We start from the raw sequence: 16,226 nt of genomic DNA on the forward strand, positions 1-16,226 counted from the left end.
AGATCTGTTGATCTTATGTGCTGCACAATAATGTTAAATTTTTAGTATTTAATAATAATAATAATAATGGATTGGATTTATATAGCACTTTTCAAGGCACCCAAAGCGCTTCACAATGCCACTATTCATTCACTCTCACATTCACACACTGGTGGAGGCAAGCTACGGTTGTAGCCACAGCTGCCCTGGGGCAGACTGACAGAAGCGAGGCTGCCATATCGCGCCATCGGCCCCTCTGTCATATTCCCATATATCATTGTGATCAGAGATGGGCAGTAACGCGTTACAAGTAACGCGTTACTGTAATCTGATTACTTTTTTCAAGTAACGAGTAAAGTAAGAGATTACTATTGCAAAATCGGTAATTAGATTACCGTTACTTTCCCGTAGGAACGCTGCGTTACTGCGTTACTAAAACCGTGATTTTTTTGCGAGAACGTCTCATGACAGTGATGTAAGCGAGTGCACCGTTGGTGACAACAGCTGTGTGCAGATCAACAATGGATCACATATCGATTGTGGGAGAGAGTATGAGCGTGCAGCGTTTAAAGCGTGGAAGTACTGACCTTATTTTGAGTTTGATTCCATAAAAAGTGACAAAAACATTAGCGTCTGTTGTGCGTGGGAAGAAAACTTTTTACAGTGAAAAAAACCCCTAAACTTCCAAGCAAGCACCGAGTGTGCAACAACATAATGCATTTTTTTCTTCTCTGCCTGTTCTGTTGGTTTTTGTCTTTTGCCCTTCTCCCCCGTCCCTCTTCTCAGCTGTTTCTCTTTCCCTCTTTCTTTCTCCCCTTCTTTCCTCCAGTCAAGTCTGTCCCGTATTCAGCAAGTGAAAATAAAATAAACAATAAAAGGTGAACCAAATGGACCATTATGGCAAGGCTGGGATGGTCAATTTGGTAAAGTAAATCCGTTGGGCATCTTTCTTTGCCTTTAGACAATAATTCTGATGGCAAAAGAGCCAAACGGGACAGGCAAAAAAACAAAAAAAAACAAAAAAAAAAAACAAGTGCCAGGCATGTAAGTTAATGAGTTAACAGAAATGTAGTTAGAAAAACAAAGCCGTAAACAGACCTGCAGTGCATAACTTTATGACCCACACTGGAAATTACTCTGCAGAGTAGCTTTAGTATTGTAGCTCTTTTTCAATTTACGAGGGTAATTTAACAAATTGCTTTCAAGAGCACCTTTCAGAATATTCCAGGCAATGAAAGTCTTAATATACAACTGCACTGAGATTTCTAATTTCCTCCTAGTGCAACAGTCTTACATGACTCACAACCCAACATCCAGAGCCTCAAAATATATTTGACATCTCCTTCACATGACATCTTTCATTTAGCATCATTAGGCTCTTTTATAAGACAGCAAAACAACATAATTCAATTCAATTCAATTCAATTTTATTTATATAGCGCCAAATCACAACAAAAGTCGCCTCAAGGCGCTTCATAGATACAGAGAAAAACCCAACAATCATATGACCCCCTATGAGCAAGCACTTTGGCGACAGTGGGAAGGAAAAACTCCCTTTTAACAGGAAGAAACCTCCGGCAGAACCAGGCTCAGGGAGGGGCGGCCATCTGCTGCGACCGGTTGGGGTGAGAGAAGGAAGACAGGATAAAAGACATGCTGTGGAAGAGAGACACTCTACACTCTACTTTGTTAATGTTTCTTCCACTAGACATAGTAGGTAGGAGATGCATGTTCTGTTAGCTTTATTTAAAGACTGGTACTGAAACCAGGTAAACCAGGTAATAAATTATTACCCATGATTCATTCCTCAGTTTATACAATCCCACTTTTCCTTTCTGCTAAATGAGCTGGACAGCCTTGACAGAAGTACAACATGAGTAACGCTGATGTTGTTTAGTCACAGTGAAAGGATAGGAACTACTTCTTAGAGTCTGACAAAGAATTTCTTCTTATAGAAACAGGAAAGATCTGCTGACTCTGATTTACTTTCTGGGGAAACACAGTTTACTTTCTAATTGAACCAGTGTAATGTTAAAGTGTCCACAGAATAATGTGCTTCATTAATGTGTGCTTTAAATAATTCTTTAATTGGGTGGGATTGTGTATGGGTAGTACTGTACACAGACCGATTAATACATATGTATGTGTCTACTAAAAGCACAGTTCAAGTACGAGCATCTGGCATGGTTGAAGGTCATCTTTGTTTTCAGCTGGGATGAAGTGCTGTAATGGCTCTGGGAATAGGAACAGACTGGGAATAGAAAATCTGATCAGACATGTAGAGAGCGGGTGGCCAGAGGAGTTTTATAATACTTTGCACAAAAAGTATGGAAATTTGTCTTTGGTCAATTATTTCTTTGTTATAACAATTTACCTTGGCAATAAATCTTATATTCATTGAAAGACTTTTTATTTCTTTTAAATAATCCAATAATCACTGGAGTAAATCTCAATACAGAGAGATACCAAGATGAAATTCTTCAACCAGTAGCAATCCCATGTCACTGCAGTCTGGGACCAAACTATCTTCCAAGATGATTACTCTCACCCCCACATTGCAGGTTTATCAGAGACTAACTCCAGAATTTGGGAGTGGACAGGAAGGAATGACCTGCATGCAGTCCTAACCTTACTCCCATTGAATAATTGTGGGATCAGCTTAGGTTTGCTGTTCATGCCAGAGTGACCAACACAACCACATTGGCAGACTTGAGAAAATACTGGTTGAAGAATATTATGGTATCCCACTGGAATATTTGACCAAGCTTGTTATCTGCAAAAAGAGGTGCTGGTTCTTCCACATGTTACAGTTAGACTAACTGCCAACATTTCTTGTTTCTTCCTATTCAATCATCCAATAAACAACACCAAACAAGAGTCAACAGCATAATAGGCTGTTTGGCATTAGCAGAAAAGATTTGATAAGTTTGTCATGGTCACAATCGACATACTCAAGTCTGCTGCTCAACCCACAAAGACATTTTCCTTACAAATGTGAAGCAATTTAAGGGGAAATAATCGACCAAACACAAATTACCTTAGTTTTTGTGCTAAGTTGCATATAACCACAAGACAGGAGCCTTAACATGAGAGAGAACTAATGAAGAGTTGCATATACTTAGTATAACTTTGTGTAATAACGTACTGCCAATAAAGTATTCTGTAATCTAGGCTTCAGGCTGTGCCTCCTGTATTACAACATAAGCTAGTATGTTGGCACTAGGTGTTATAGTAAGAGGTGGAACAACATAATATAAATGACAAGTCCTCATGCACTATCTGCCACATAGCTGTGTGTTTATGGGAATATGAGGCTGCATACTGCTGAAAAGATAGATGGCCATGCAGTGGGACTATCGTACTAGCTCTCTCACAGACATAAAAACCCAATCTTGATTAACTGAAAACGGTAAGATGATCATGGGATTTCTTTCCACTTGCCACAAGGAGATTACATGTTACATCATGTGACTCATTAGTTCAACAGGAACGTTTGCTTCCTGCTTTCAGTGCAGTGTCAAGGACTCTTGATATACAGCTGAACCATTACATTAACGCAGATCCATATATTTACAGATGAATGATTTTTATTACAGAAAATATGCTTATAAGACATGCTTGTAAAGTATCTAATAAGAAAAACCAAGTAGTGCAGATAATCCGAAGCAAAAGAGCAGAAGAGGCCACTGCCTCAGACCCCGGTGATCAGAGGATCAAAAGGATGACAAAAAAAAAATCATGTACTTCAGCTTAATTGTCACCTCTGGCCCTGGAACTCCCACAGCCAGAAGCTCAGAAACTCAAACACCACCAATATGTCTTGTGTTCATTACAGACGAGATCAACATCAAAGCAAGAATTAAAATGTTTGACAGAAAAAGAATCTAAGATGGAAAATATTTCAAAATCAATGCAAATGCCATTATTTCTCTGCAATGTCAGGGAACAAAAGCTCTGCATATTTGTATTTGTCAGAATGAGGTACAGCTGAGTTTAGCAGACCCAAAAGAAGCCCCTTATCCTTAAATCACAAAGGTTATAGTCACTTCATACCAAGGATAATACACAGCAGACCCAGGCTGGAGAACCACAATTGGCTTTCTTTTAAAAAAAAAAAAAAAAAACTTACTTTGTTACTCTTTTTTTTCTGTCTGTCATGAAAATCCTGCATGCATTTACACATATTGCAAACAAACCAGTGAACTAATTCATCATGCAGTAGGAGTCCAGTGCTTCTCTGTCACTAGTTAGATTGAACTCATTACTCATGTTGCAATACCTTGACCAACATGCAGATTAGTCAAAGATTTTAAATACCTCATCAAAACTGTCCTTTTCAGGCTCTTCTATTGATAGTTGAGAAATGAGGCTGGAAAATCCTGCAAATTTTTCATTCACATTATCTAATGTTTTGGAGAAAACAGGCTAACAGCGCACGCATACAGGGCAGTGCAAAAGTTTCAAGCGTCCACTTCTTTCTTTATATTTTGCTTCTAAGGAGCCAAACTTGTCATTTTTATAGCTGTCTTAACCAGTAGTTCTCCAGGCTTTCTAAGTGTCACTAACGTCTGTGTGGTAGGTTGGAGATTGGACACAAAAGCAGACTCACGGAAGCAGGATATGAACTCTGAACACTGACCAATGAATCAATCAAACATAAAAAAGCCACCAAATGTAACCCAAAGATGTCAAACTCACTGAAAAATCAGTGGCAACATGTGGTGTTGGGGATCTTGCCAAAACTGACAGAGTTATGGCCATAGAAAAGTGAAGTGAGGTTTGATCCACCATGCAATATCACCCTGAAAGTGTCTGACTGGCAACAATAGACAATCGTCCCAAATACGCTCCTGATGTAGTAAAAGCATACGTGGAAAAACACAGTGACGCACTATCGGTGATAGATTGGCCTCCCATGAAGCCAGTCCTAAACATTATTGAAGCAGTGTGGAAATCTCTTATCAGCATCCAAAACTTGCTTTGAAATGTCCTTCAAGAAGACTTGAAATCTATTTCTGCTGCTTAAAAAATAAGCAAGCTTGCCTAACAGAGTTTAGACTCTGTTGAAGAATGAAAGTGATCATATCAGTTATTGATTTTCAGGCTCATTAAAATTCAGTTTTGACTTATATACTCCATTTCCATTTACAGTCCACATATTTTAAGAACCTGGTGTACCTAATTCCATTTCCTATCCAAATATAAATAAGTGATGGAATGGCAAAGAAAAAAAATGTTGAAATGTGTTTTTCTGCTTTGATGTGAAATTCAAATTATACCATCTCTAGCTAATTAGCATACTGTCTACCCAACTCTAACCCAGACTCCATTTCTAATGAATAACTCCTATTATAGAGCACTATGGATAGCAGCAATAAATATGGCAAATTAATCTTGAACCCACATACTGGAAGCCTTGTATTTCTCCTTTTAATCAATTCTCTGAATTTTATTTTCTTTGTTGCTGAGGGTTAGGGTTTATTTTTTGTTGATTTAGTAAGTCTTATCTATGTGATGTGTCTTTTATAACATATATCAATGTAGAGCAGTGTCTGTGGGATAAAATATTTTCCCTCAATAAACAGACTGTACATAGTTACCTTTGTACAAAGACTGGTCACCCACTGATATTCAAATCTCCTTGAACATCAGTGGGTGGTGGAAGCAGGTGAGGGGTAAAACACATCTGGTTAGCTAAACAGCTATTTAGCACAGGTTCAGCAGAAGTTAATGTCTTGTGTGAAAAAAGCGGGATGGATCTGCTTAGCTAAAAGAAGACAACAACATTGCTTGGTGTTTATTTATAAGGCTGTATTTTGTTTAATTCAATTTAAGCACATTAGTTATAATGTCAGGTCAAAGGACTTTTTATCATAAGTTGTACATCTTATTCAAACTGAACTCTGAAAAAAACTATATTTAAATACTGTATTTGGTAACTACTAATAGAAAGACTATGTGTAAAATGTGAATACAACCGAAACTGAAATGCTGCTCAGCAGTCCAAGTTCTTTAGTTTTGATAAATGCAGTATGTGGTTTAGCACTGTCTTGCTCACAAAGGTAAAGGCCTTTAGTAAAAAATAATAACCCCTGTCAAAGGCAAGGGATTCCCCTCTAGAAGCTATGAACTCCATCAAGGTCTCACACATAAGATGGCAATAATGCAATCTTAGCCAATTTGCATGGAGCCCTCCTACACATCTTCCACAGCAGTGTGGAAGGAAACTCAGAGATTATCCGGATGAGTCAACTTTTTACATACATGTTTCTCTCCCACTGTGATGGCATGCAACACATGGTAAGCTCCACACCTCACCACCAGTTGATTCACTTTAGTTTAATTTACAGTCACTACTTTAAAATATTATACTTATTGTTCAATATTGTTTCTTTATTAAATGTGTGTATTTTTCCATCACACCGTCCACTGTTTATATGGCGTGCACACATATTAACCTTGCAAGGTCAAAGTTCTGTTTTATGTTATATTAATACATCTTTCTTTGTTTGAGTTACCTGGGGGTTGGCTTCTTCTCCTGTCTGGCGAAAGTTGTTGCAAAGGGCTGGGAGACCTGAAGTACCACAGACAGCCTAATTGGATAGCACCACATGCTTCATCGCCTGGGGGGTGTTTCATGTTTATTTAATAGTTTTGTATTAGTTGGTTATATGGCAGCCATCTTGTTTTCCCCGTGTGTGTCATTTGGTTTAGCTAAACCAGTATTTAAGTTCCCCCGTGTGTCATTTCAGCAGGTCAGTTTATCTTATGTTTGTTTGAGGTTTTGGTAATAATTCTCTTGAGTTTAGTCTATTGAGTTGACCGCTTTTATTGGGCTGCCTGTTTAAGTTTTGGCTTTGTGAAATATATTTTCATATTTTTGGGTCAATAAAACACCCTTTTTGAATTAAAACACCTGTGTCCTTTATGCTTTACTGCTTGGTCCCTGACAATTGGTGGCAGCAGTATGAGATCATCCAGTATTGGACACAGATCTTTATTTCTTTTTCTTTTTTTCTTTCTTCTGTTTTTCCCCATGCGGAAGAAGAATGCATCGTGGTGGCAAGAATGAAAAGAAAAAGGGATCTGCTCAGCAAATGAGCAAAAAGTTTGGAAACCACCTTTCTAGATCTGGCCACCCAGTCAGTCTGAGTGAATGGGGTCGAAGGGCCTTTGTCGGGGAGGTGACCAAAAATCTGATGGTCACTCTGATAGAGCTCCAGGATGCTCGGTGGAGCTCTAAACACATGTAGACACTTGCTGAACCTGTGACCTAAACTGACAATTTTCTGCTCCCATTTTAGCGCTCACTTTTCAGTATACTGAATTCTACAATTAATTCTGTAAGGGTTAGGTTTATCTACAGTATCAAAAGTGAGGGTGCATTATCTTCCTCATTTTCATTTAATTATTAATAATCCACATGGCATAAAATGCTTAAAAATTTGTTTTTTAACACCCTGCCCTCTCCTCATCATTCCCAGCACGGGGAATGGGCAGCCTTCATTAAGAGTGTGCTTCCTGATGCACACTTGTGCATGATCATTTTGATAGATACAGTGTTACATCTGACAGTGACTAGTTTTTTTTAACAGCTGTTCGTAATCAAAATATTCTTAACCGTGTATTGATGCATGCTCAATCATCCAGGTAAGTAAATCTCAGAAGGTTGATTCTGTTCATCTGAACGTGGCGTTTTCAGTGGGAGACTTCTTCAGTCTCAGCTGACTGCAGGTTTCCCCAAACCTATAAACAGTACATTTGCACAATGACTGAAACCAACACCACTGAATGAACAATGGGCTGTGAGGTCAGTTCCTTGATCATTAATATGCAAATTCTCATGACCATTGATCAACAACTACTGATCAAAGCCCATTAATCAAAGACCACTGATCAATGGCTACAAGTACCAATCACAGAGAGTTGGGGAATAGCTGCATCACAGCATATGTATATACAGTATATGTATATATATATGTATGTGTATATATATATATATGTGTGTGTATGTATAACACCCAGCACGCCCCTGCGGGCGGTTTATCCTTCAAGCTCGGGTCCTCTACCAGAGGCGTGGGAGCTTGAGGGTCCTGCGCAGTATCTTAGCTGTTCCCAGGACTGCGCTCTTCTGGACAGAGATCTCCGATGTTGTTCCCGGGATCTGCTGGAGCCACTCGCCTAGTTTGGGAGTCACCGCACCTAGTGCTCCGATTACCACGGGGACCACTGTTACCTTCACCCTCCACATCCTCTCAAGCTCTTCTCTGAGCCCTTGGTATTTCTCCAGCTTCTCGTGTTCCTTCTTCCTGATATTGCTGTCATTCGGAACCGCTACATCGATCACTACGGCCGTCTTCTTCTGTTTGTCTACCACCACTATGTCCGGTTGGTTAGCCACCACCATTTTGTCCGTCTGTATCTGGAAGTCCCACAGGATCTTAGCTCGGTCATTCTCCACCACCCTTGGGGGCGGACTTCCAGGTTATACTCGGCACAGATGTTCCTGTACACTATGTCGGCCACTTGGTTATGGCGTTCCATGTATGCCTTGCCTGCTAGCATCTTGCACCCTGCTGTTATGTGCTGGATTGTCTCTGGGGCATCTTTACACAGCCTGCACCTGGGGTCTTGCCTGGTGTGATAGACCCCAGCCTCTATGGATCTTGTACTCAGAGCTTGTTCTTGTGCTGCCATGATTAGTGCCTCTGTGCTGTCTTTCAGTCCAGCTTTGTCAAGCCACTGGTAGGATTTCTGGATATCAGCCACCTCCTCTATCTGCCGGTGGTACATATCGTGCAAGGGCCTGTCCTTCGATGATGGTTCCTCGTCTCCCTCCTCTTTCTTGGGTTTCTGCTGCCTGAGGTATTCACTGAGCACTCGGTCAGTTGAGGCCATCTTCCCAATGTATTCTTGGATGTTCGTTGTCTCATCCTGGACTGTGGTGCTGACACTCACCAGTCCCCAGCCCCCTTCCTTCCGCTTAGCATACAGCCTCAGGGTGCTGGACTTGGGGTGAAACCCTCCATGCATGGTAAGGAGCTTAGCTCGGTCATTCTCCACCACCCTTGGGGGCGGACTTCCAGGTTATACTCGGCACAGATGTTCCTGTACACTATGCCGGCCACTTGGTTATGGCGTTCCATGTATGCCTTGCCTGCTAGCATCTTGCACCCTGCTGTTATGTGCTGGATTGTCTCTGGGGCATCTTTACACAGCCTGCACCTGGGGTCTTGCCTGGTGTGATAGACCCCAGCAAGGGCCTGTCCTTCCATGATGGTTCCTCGTCTCCCTCCTCTTTCTTGGGTTTCTGCTGCCTGAGGTATTCACTGAGCACTCGGTCAGTTGAGGCCATCTTCCCAATGTATTCTTGGATGTTCGTTGTCTCATCCTGGACTGTGGTGCTGACACTCACCAGTCCCCAGCCCCCTTCCTTCCGCTTAGCGTACAGCCTCAGGGTGCTGGACTTGGGGTGAAACCCTCCATGCATGGTAAGGAGCTTTCTTGTCTTTATGTCAGTGGCTTCTATCTCCTCCTTTGGCCAGCCTATTACCCCAGCAGGGTACCTGATCATGGGCAGGGCGTAGGTGTTGATGGCCCGGATCTTGTTCTTACCATTCAGCTGACTCCTCAGGACTTGCCTGACCCTCTGCAGGTACTTGGTGGTTGCAGCCTTTCTAGCGGCCTCTTCATGGTTCCCATTTGCCTGCGGGATCCCCAGGTACTTGTAACTGTCCTCTATGTCTGCAATGTTGCCTTCTGGTAGTTCAATCCCCTCAGTTCTGACTACCTTCCCTCTCTTTGTTACCATTCGACTACACTTCTCCAGTCCGAACGACATTCCAATGTCATTGCTGTATAGCCTGGTAGTGTGGATCAGTGAATCGATGTCTCGTTCACTCTTGGCATACAGCTTGATGTCATCCATGTACAGGAGGTGGCTGACAACTGCTCCGTTCCGTAGTCGGTATCCGTAGCCAGTCTTGTTAATGATCTCACTGAGGGGGTTCAGGCCTATGCAGAACAGCAGTGGGGACAGAGCATCTCCTTGGTAGATCCCGCACTTGATGGTGACTTGTGCTATGGGCTTGGAGTTGGCCTCTAGTGTTGTACGCCACATCCCCATTGAGTTCCTGATGAAGGCTCTTAGGGTCCCATTGATCTTGTACAATTCTAGGCATTCCAGTATCCAGCTGTGGGGCATTGAGTCATAGGCCTTCTTGTAATCAATCCAGGCAGTGCACAGGTTGGTCAGTCTGGTCTTGCAGTCTCGGCTGATTGTTCTGTCTACCAGTAGCTGGTGTTTTGCGCCTCTGGTATTCTTGCCAATTCCTTTCTGTGTCCCACTCAGGTATTGGCCCATGTGCCTGTTCATCTTAGCCGATGTGATGCCTGACAGGAGCTTCCATGTAGTACTGAGGCAGGTTATTGGTCGGTAGTTGGAGGGGACCGGTCCCTTCTTGGGGTCCTTGGGGATCAGGACCGTCCGGCCTTCAGTTAGCCATTCCGGGTGTCTCTCGTTAACTAGCAGCTGGTTCATTTGTGCTGCCAGACGCTCGTGGAGTGCAGTCAGCTTCTTCAGCCAGTAGGCGTGAACCATGTCAGGCCCTGGTGCTGTCCAACTCTTCATACTGGAGACCCTTTCTTGGATATCTGCCACTGTGATGGTTACTGGACCCTGTTCAGGGAGGTCGCTGTGGTCTGCCCTCAGATCCTCTAGCCACTGAGCATTGCCGTTATGGGTTGCATCCTTCTCCCATATGCTCTTCCAGTATTGCTCCGTCTCCAGCCTTGGTGGTGCTGTTCTCTTATTGTTCCCTTGCCACTGAGAGTACACCTTTGCTGGTTCTGTGGAGAACAGCTGGTTTATTCTCCTGCCTTCTATCTCTCTGGTGTACCTCCTCAAGCGGCTGGCCAAGGCTGTGAGTCTTTGCTTGGCAGTTTCCAAGGCCTCAGGTATGGACAGCTTGCTGTATTTCTTAGGCACCTTATTCGTCGCACCTTTCTGCAACTCCGTTAGTTGGCTAACCTCTCTCCGTGCTACTTTGATCTTGCCCTCTAGCCTCCTTCTCCATGGAGGGTACTGCCCCTTGTGGCTGTTCAACTTGTAGCCAAGCATCTCACTGATCACTGCTGCCGTATTGTAGATCAGCTTGTTAGTGTCGGTAATCGTGGTTGTAGGTATTGCCCGTAGTGCTGCATTAACATCATCTAGCAGACCTTCTGAGGGTACTTCACGTAATCTTGGTAACCGGCTACGGGGGATCCAGGTTTCAAGCTTGGCCATGATCCTATTTTTCAGGTCAGTTCCTCTCGCACTCAACGATCCTTCTCCTATCGCACTTGGGGCTATGTACCCAATCTCGGGTGGGGGTGATGATATCTCCCCCCTGACCTGGCGTCCTGACTCCTCCTTGCCATAGCATTTGTGTTGTACCTCGTCAATCTCTAGCTGTGAGAGCAGTCCCTTCTTTCGAATGTTGGAACACTGAGCTACTAGTTGTTTCGCCGTCATTGTGGATGTTGGGTATCGAAGAATCCATAGGTCCCTCATCCTATTCATGTAGCCCCTTCCGCCGGGGTTACTTGCGTAGTAGCATTCCAACAACGCCCTGTTTTCGTCCCTTGCCCACCGATGCCTTCTTGTTATATATATATATATATATATATATATATATATAAAACAACAAAAAAACACCCAGCACGCCTCTGCGGGCGGTTTATCCTACTGGAACAAGAAGGCATCGGTGGGCAAGAGACAAAAACAGGGCGTTGTTGGAATGCTATAAAAAAAAAAACACCCAGCACACCCCTGCGGGTGGTTTATTCTTCAAGCTCGGGTCCTCTACCAGAGGCGTGGGAGCTTGAGGGTCCTGAGAGACATACATTATATTACAGGCTTATATTACAAACCTGTAATGTAATTTATCCTCATATCTGCACCAATATACTATGAATTGGATATGCAGACATTATAAATAATTATGGTAAAGCAATGTTTATATATGCTGTTGCATCACTCACGTTACACACTGTTGAAGACAACACACTATTCGTTGGACAAAGTTTCACATATAAAGAAAAATGATAGTCTAGTAGTCTTCATAAATTTAAATATAGCTCGAATACAAATAATAAAAAAGTTATTCTCAGTAAAAAGTCTTATACTTTGTTAAGGCATAAAAACTGATAGAGCATTGTCACTGGAGTATTGTCACTGATTTCTGCGAGATGGATCTGGATATAGCTTATGTGCTTGTGGCTAGAGGTTCACCTTTGAAACCACAACACAATAAAGCCTTTCTTCAAGAAATTGTTCAGTTTATTTTAACTACAGTAGAGCTTCTGCATACCATTATCTATGGCAGTTATGACGAATGTGTAAACGTTCTTATCATCAAGAAATCGTGACTCTCTGTCCATCTTCTTAGCTGACATGATCAGTGGCCACCCTCTCAGCTGGTTTTTCTAGGAGTATATACATAAAGAGAAATCAGAGAGTGGTGGAGAACATGTTAGGTGAAAATGCTGAATTGTTTGCTTGTGTACTGCAATACAAAGGGAATTACTACCTCAGTAGCCATTTCTAACTTTTTGTTATGTTCCTCTGTGACACCTACTGGCCTTGCAGTGGTGATGCAGTTGTACAGGCTTATTTTCATGATAATCCACGCCTGACCAGGTGTCGACGTTCATGTTGGTGAAAACTTTTAACCCAGCATTTCGAATTGTGGAAATTTATATTATTTAGAATTTTGCTAGTAACGTTCTTGTTTAAGGGGATTTCTCATTGTTGCCCCTTAAGTGAACCTATTGTTAATTTAATTGATTAATTTAATTGGCACCAAAACAACACCTTTTGCTATTTATCTGACCAGATCAATATCCTGTTTGATGATGCTTTATGCTATACTTTGATTAAAAATTAAAATTCCTTTAATGCTTTGAACAGTGTTTTAATGTTTCATATTTTATCTCTCAAAAGATGTAAGCTATACAGAATCAAAACCAAACCAAAACCACCAAAGCTAAATGAGTTTATGCTGAAAAAAGAGCCATAGTTCAAATGAAATTAAGCATATATTTTAACTTATTAACATATTTCTAAAATCATCATTTGCTTTCAACTCATAAGTTTTAGGCTTTGCTATATTTTCTAATGTTTTGCTGAGTAAAAGCAGTAGTGGTATAATTAACTTGATATTTTAACATCAACTGAACAAAGATGAAAAATTCAAGGAGAGGCGGGTTTGTTTCAGACTGTTTACCAGAGTTTAAATAGTTTTAATGTTTGTTACAAACAGAGATAAACCGCTTCCACACAGACAGCCTTTTTTTAACCAGCCAGCTTTGGTTAAACCCAGTTTTGTTTTGTGGGCACCATCCCTGTTATCAGTATGTCAGCTGCATTTCAGTGAATTTGCATCAGTAATGATATACTGGTATATCAGTCTTTTTTCAGTCTTTTCAATCTTCTCTTCTTCAGTTAACACTAATAATGAATTGCTGATCCCTTTTTTAATTGACTCAAATGTTTTACTTTACCGTTACTGTCCACACATATGTGGAGAAAAGACATAATCCTGTTTAATAATAATTTAAACTCAGCGGAGGAGTTGAAAGAGTCCTACCTGTTGTTCTTAAGGTTTAATGCTCTTAATAAAAGTACAGTAACAGAGGCCTATACAGTTAGTGACTGTGATTTTTTAATGAGCATTCAAGTACAACTGAAATTCTTTGGTTAGGGTAAATAAACTCATCTGCATGGAAAATTGTCTAAAGTGAACAGACACCAGCTTTTTTTCTGATAGCTAGCTTTTTCCTTAGCCAACTAACTGAGGATGTTTATTTACTAATTAGTTTCAAACACACATTTAACGTACCAAAAAAAGTATGGCAAGCTCATTTATGTTGCTTAGTCCAATTTACTGTAGAACAAAGGAAGCTTTTGTAGAAGTTGAATAAGGAAGATCTGTGGTCACACATCTGTCTCCTTCCCGGGTGTTTGGTGGCTCATCTAACCTTTACATCGCTTCCACTCTCCTATGATATAAAGCTTATTGCAGCATCAGTGGTCTAGTCCGACATTCTTTCTTCACCACTTCTTCAGGTCAGTCGGTCTTCACGCCACATACTTGAAATCTCACTGCTCACCTGTAATTTTCCTTGTAAATAACTTCATGCAATTGTGCTCAAGTCTTTGTCATTTTCTTGCTATTAGTTACATTTGTCAATCACTTCGATTGTACACAGTGTCGTCTACGATCCCGTCATGATACCAATCGTGGAAGCTCTCCTCTATAATAAAAGGAGTCGCTGTTCCTGCATTGCATTACATATGGCTGCTTCCTATCTTCCTTTCTGCAAATTGTTGCTCTCAGTAATTCCAATCCAGCATATAGCCTATAGTGCAATTACAGGAGCATGTTTCAGTTTTTACATGTGCAAGCCTTTACCTTACCTACCTTCCATGCTGCTGCATCAGCAACAGCATGCAAATCTCTCCTGGGCTTATTGATATTATTTTCAACTTTACATTGTGGCCCAATAAGTTAAAAGTTGTTTATTATGTCTATCAATAAATGTAAATATATTCGTAACATTTCAGGTATCATTCCACATTTTAAAAACTTATTCTGCTTTCCAGTCTTTGTATAACAAAACTCTCTCTTATGGACAACACAATACATTTATGTGTGTGTGAGTACATGTGCACAAAATGCATAATATCTCACAAATATTTTAATTTCCAATACAAATACAAATTATTCAGAATATCCTCACACAGCAGAATGTGATATTTTGAATAGCATTTTATTTTTAATAAAAAATCTCTGTTTTCATTGTTCACATGTAAACGCAGAAACTGAGTTTTTGAAAAAACTGTTTCTGTTGATATGTGAACTAAAATAAGCTGTAATACACAGTCTTCACCTGCAGGTGCCAATATTAACTCACAAATGAGGGATTGTGAGTTGTTGAGAAGTAGGCTAACATACTCTAAGTGGATAAGGGTTTATATGTTGAGAGCAAAATCTTTCTCTTTTTAGAAACATCAGCCACCATAAGAGTTACTGTAAGTCCCCAAAGTCAGGCTGTACAGGACACTGCTGAGTTGGAGTGCCTTCAGTTATAAATCTAAACAGATTGTCTGTTGAGCTGTGCAACTTTAAGAATATACTGAGAACCTCAGATTTCATAGAAAAACTAGATGATCAGTCGTATCTTATTGTTCTTCTCCTTACAAAGTCTGCACTGTTTTCCATGGCATTAGTTGCAGCTGAAGTGTGATGCAACTGAATGTTTGAAGACTCGTACTGAGAAAGGGAGAGTGAGGACCTGCAATGATCCTAAGTGCCTGGTAACTCCATCTCCCACGTATGAAGTGTGAATGTGTGCTTTTAAACAAGTATTTTAGGTAACGTGTGTCTTTTTAATGACCTTTTCATTCTGTACATGACAACAGAAACCTCTGTGTTTCTGAAGGTAAAAATGCATGCCACTGAAGCTTTCATTTTACTGTTAACCTCAAAGGAATATTCAAGTTAGGCAAAAAGGTAAGTTAAGTTGCCAGAACTCCTGAAAAGTCAACAATGTTCTGTCCTTGCAACGGGTTTCCATTTTCAAAGCTACTGTAAGTAGATATCGCACACTATGAACTTTTCCAATAAAAGCAGAGCATAACTTTTTTTAGTTTATTGAAGCTTCACATAACTGATTATCCTCTTTTTGTTTTTTTAATAGTATGTTTACATAAGTATTTAAGTGTTCCCATTTATTATACAGTCCAAATGTTTGTAAATGAACGTAGAAGAAAATGCCGTCACTCCACACTTGACCAAATTTGAATTACTTGGGTTGAACTACAATTTATCAAACTTAAAATGTCACACTAACAGAAACAGAAGCAGATATAACATACTCAGGGACAAATCGTTTCTAAAGCAACGATGTAAAAGAATAATCTCCCAGCAGACAAATTAGTCACACCTTGCATTTTGCCATGTCTGACTGCACTTCCTTAATGCCAGAAGGTGGTACTGTGGTTGAAAAAGCACTATTTTGTTTTCTTTACTGGAAGCAGAACACACATCTGTCACAAGGTGAGATAACTCAGAAATCCATTGACTAATGTTACCTTGATATTTTGACTTTTGCCAGCTTTTTCACCCTGTGAGAACATGATAGAGTCAGTCATGGGTTTTTTTCTCATATGGTTTTCTTATTTGAGTTCACTTCCAAAACAA

The sequence above is a fragment of the Aulonocara sp. 'chitande type north' Nkhata Bay genome, linkage group LG20 (genome assembly GCF_057382095.1).
Source record: "Aulonocara sp. 'chitande type north' Nkhata Bay isolate Kocher_YH1m ecotype deep benthic linkage group LG20, A_spYH_male_GT1.1, whole genome shotgun sequence".
Lineage (NCBI taxonomy): Eukaryota > Metazoa > Chordata > Actinopteri > Cichliformes > Cichlidae > Aulonocara > Aulonocara sp. 'chitande type north' Nkhata Bay.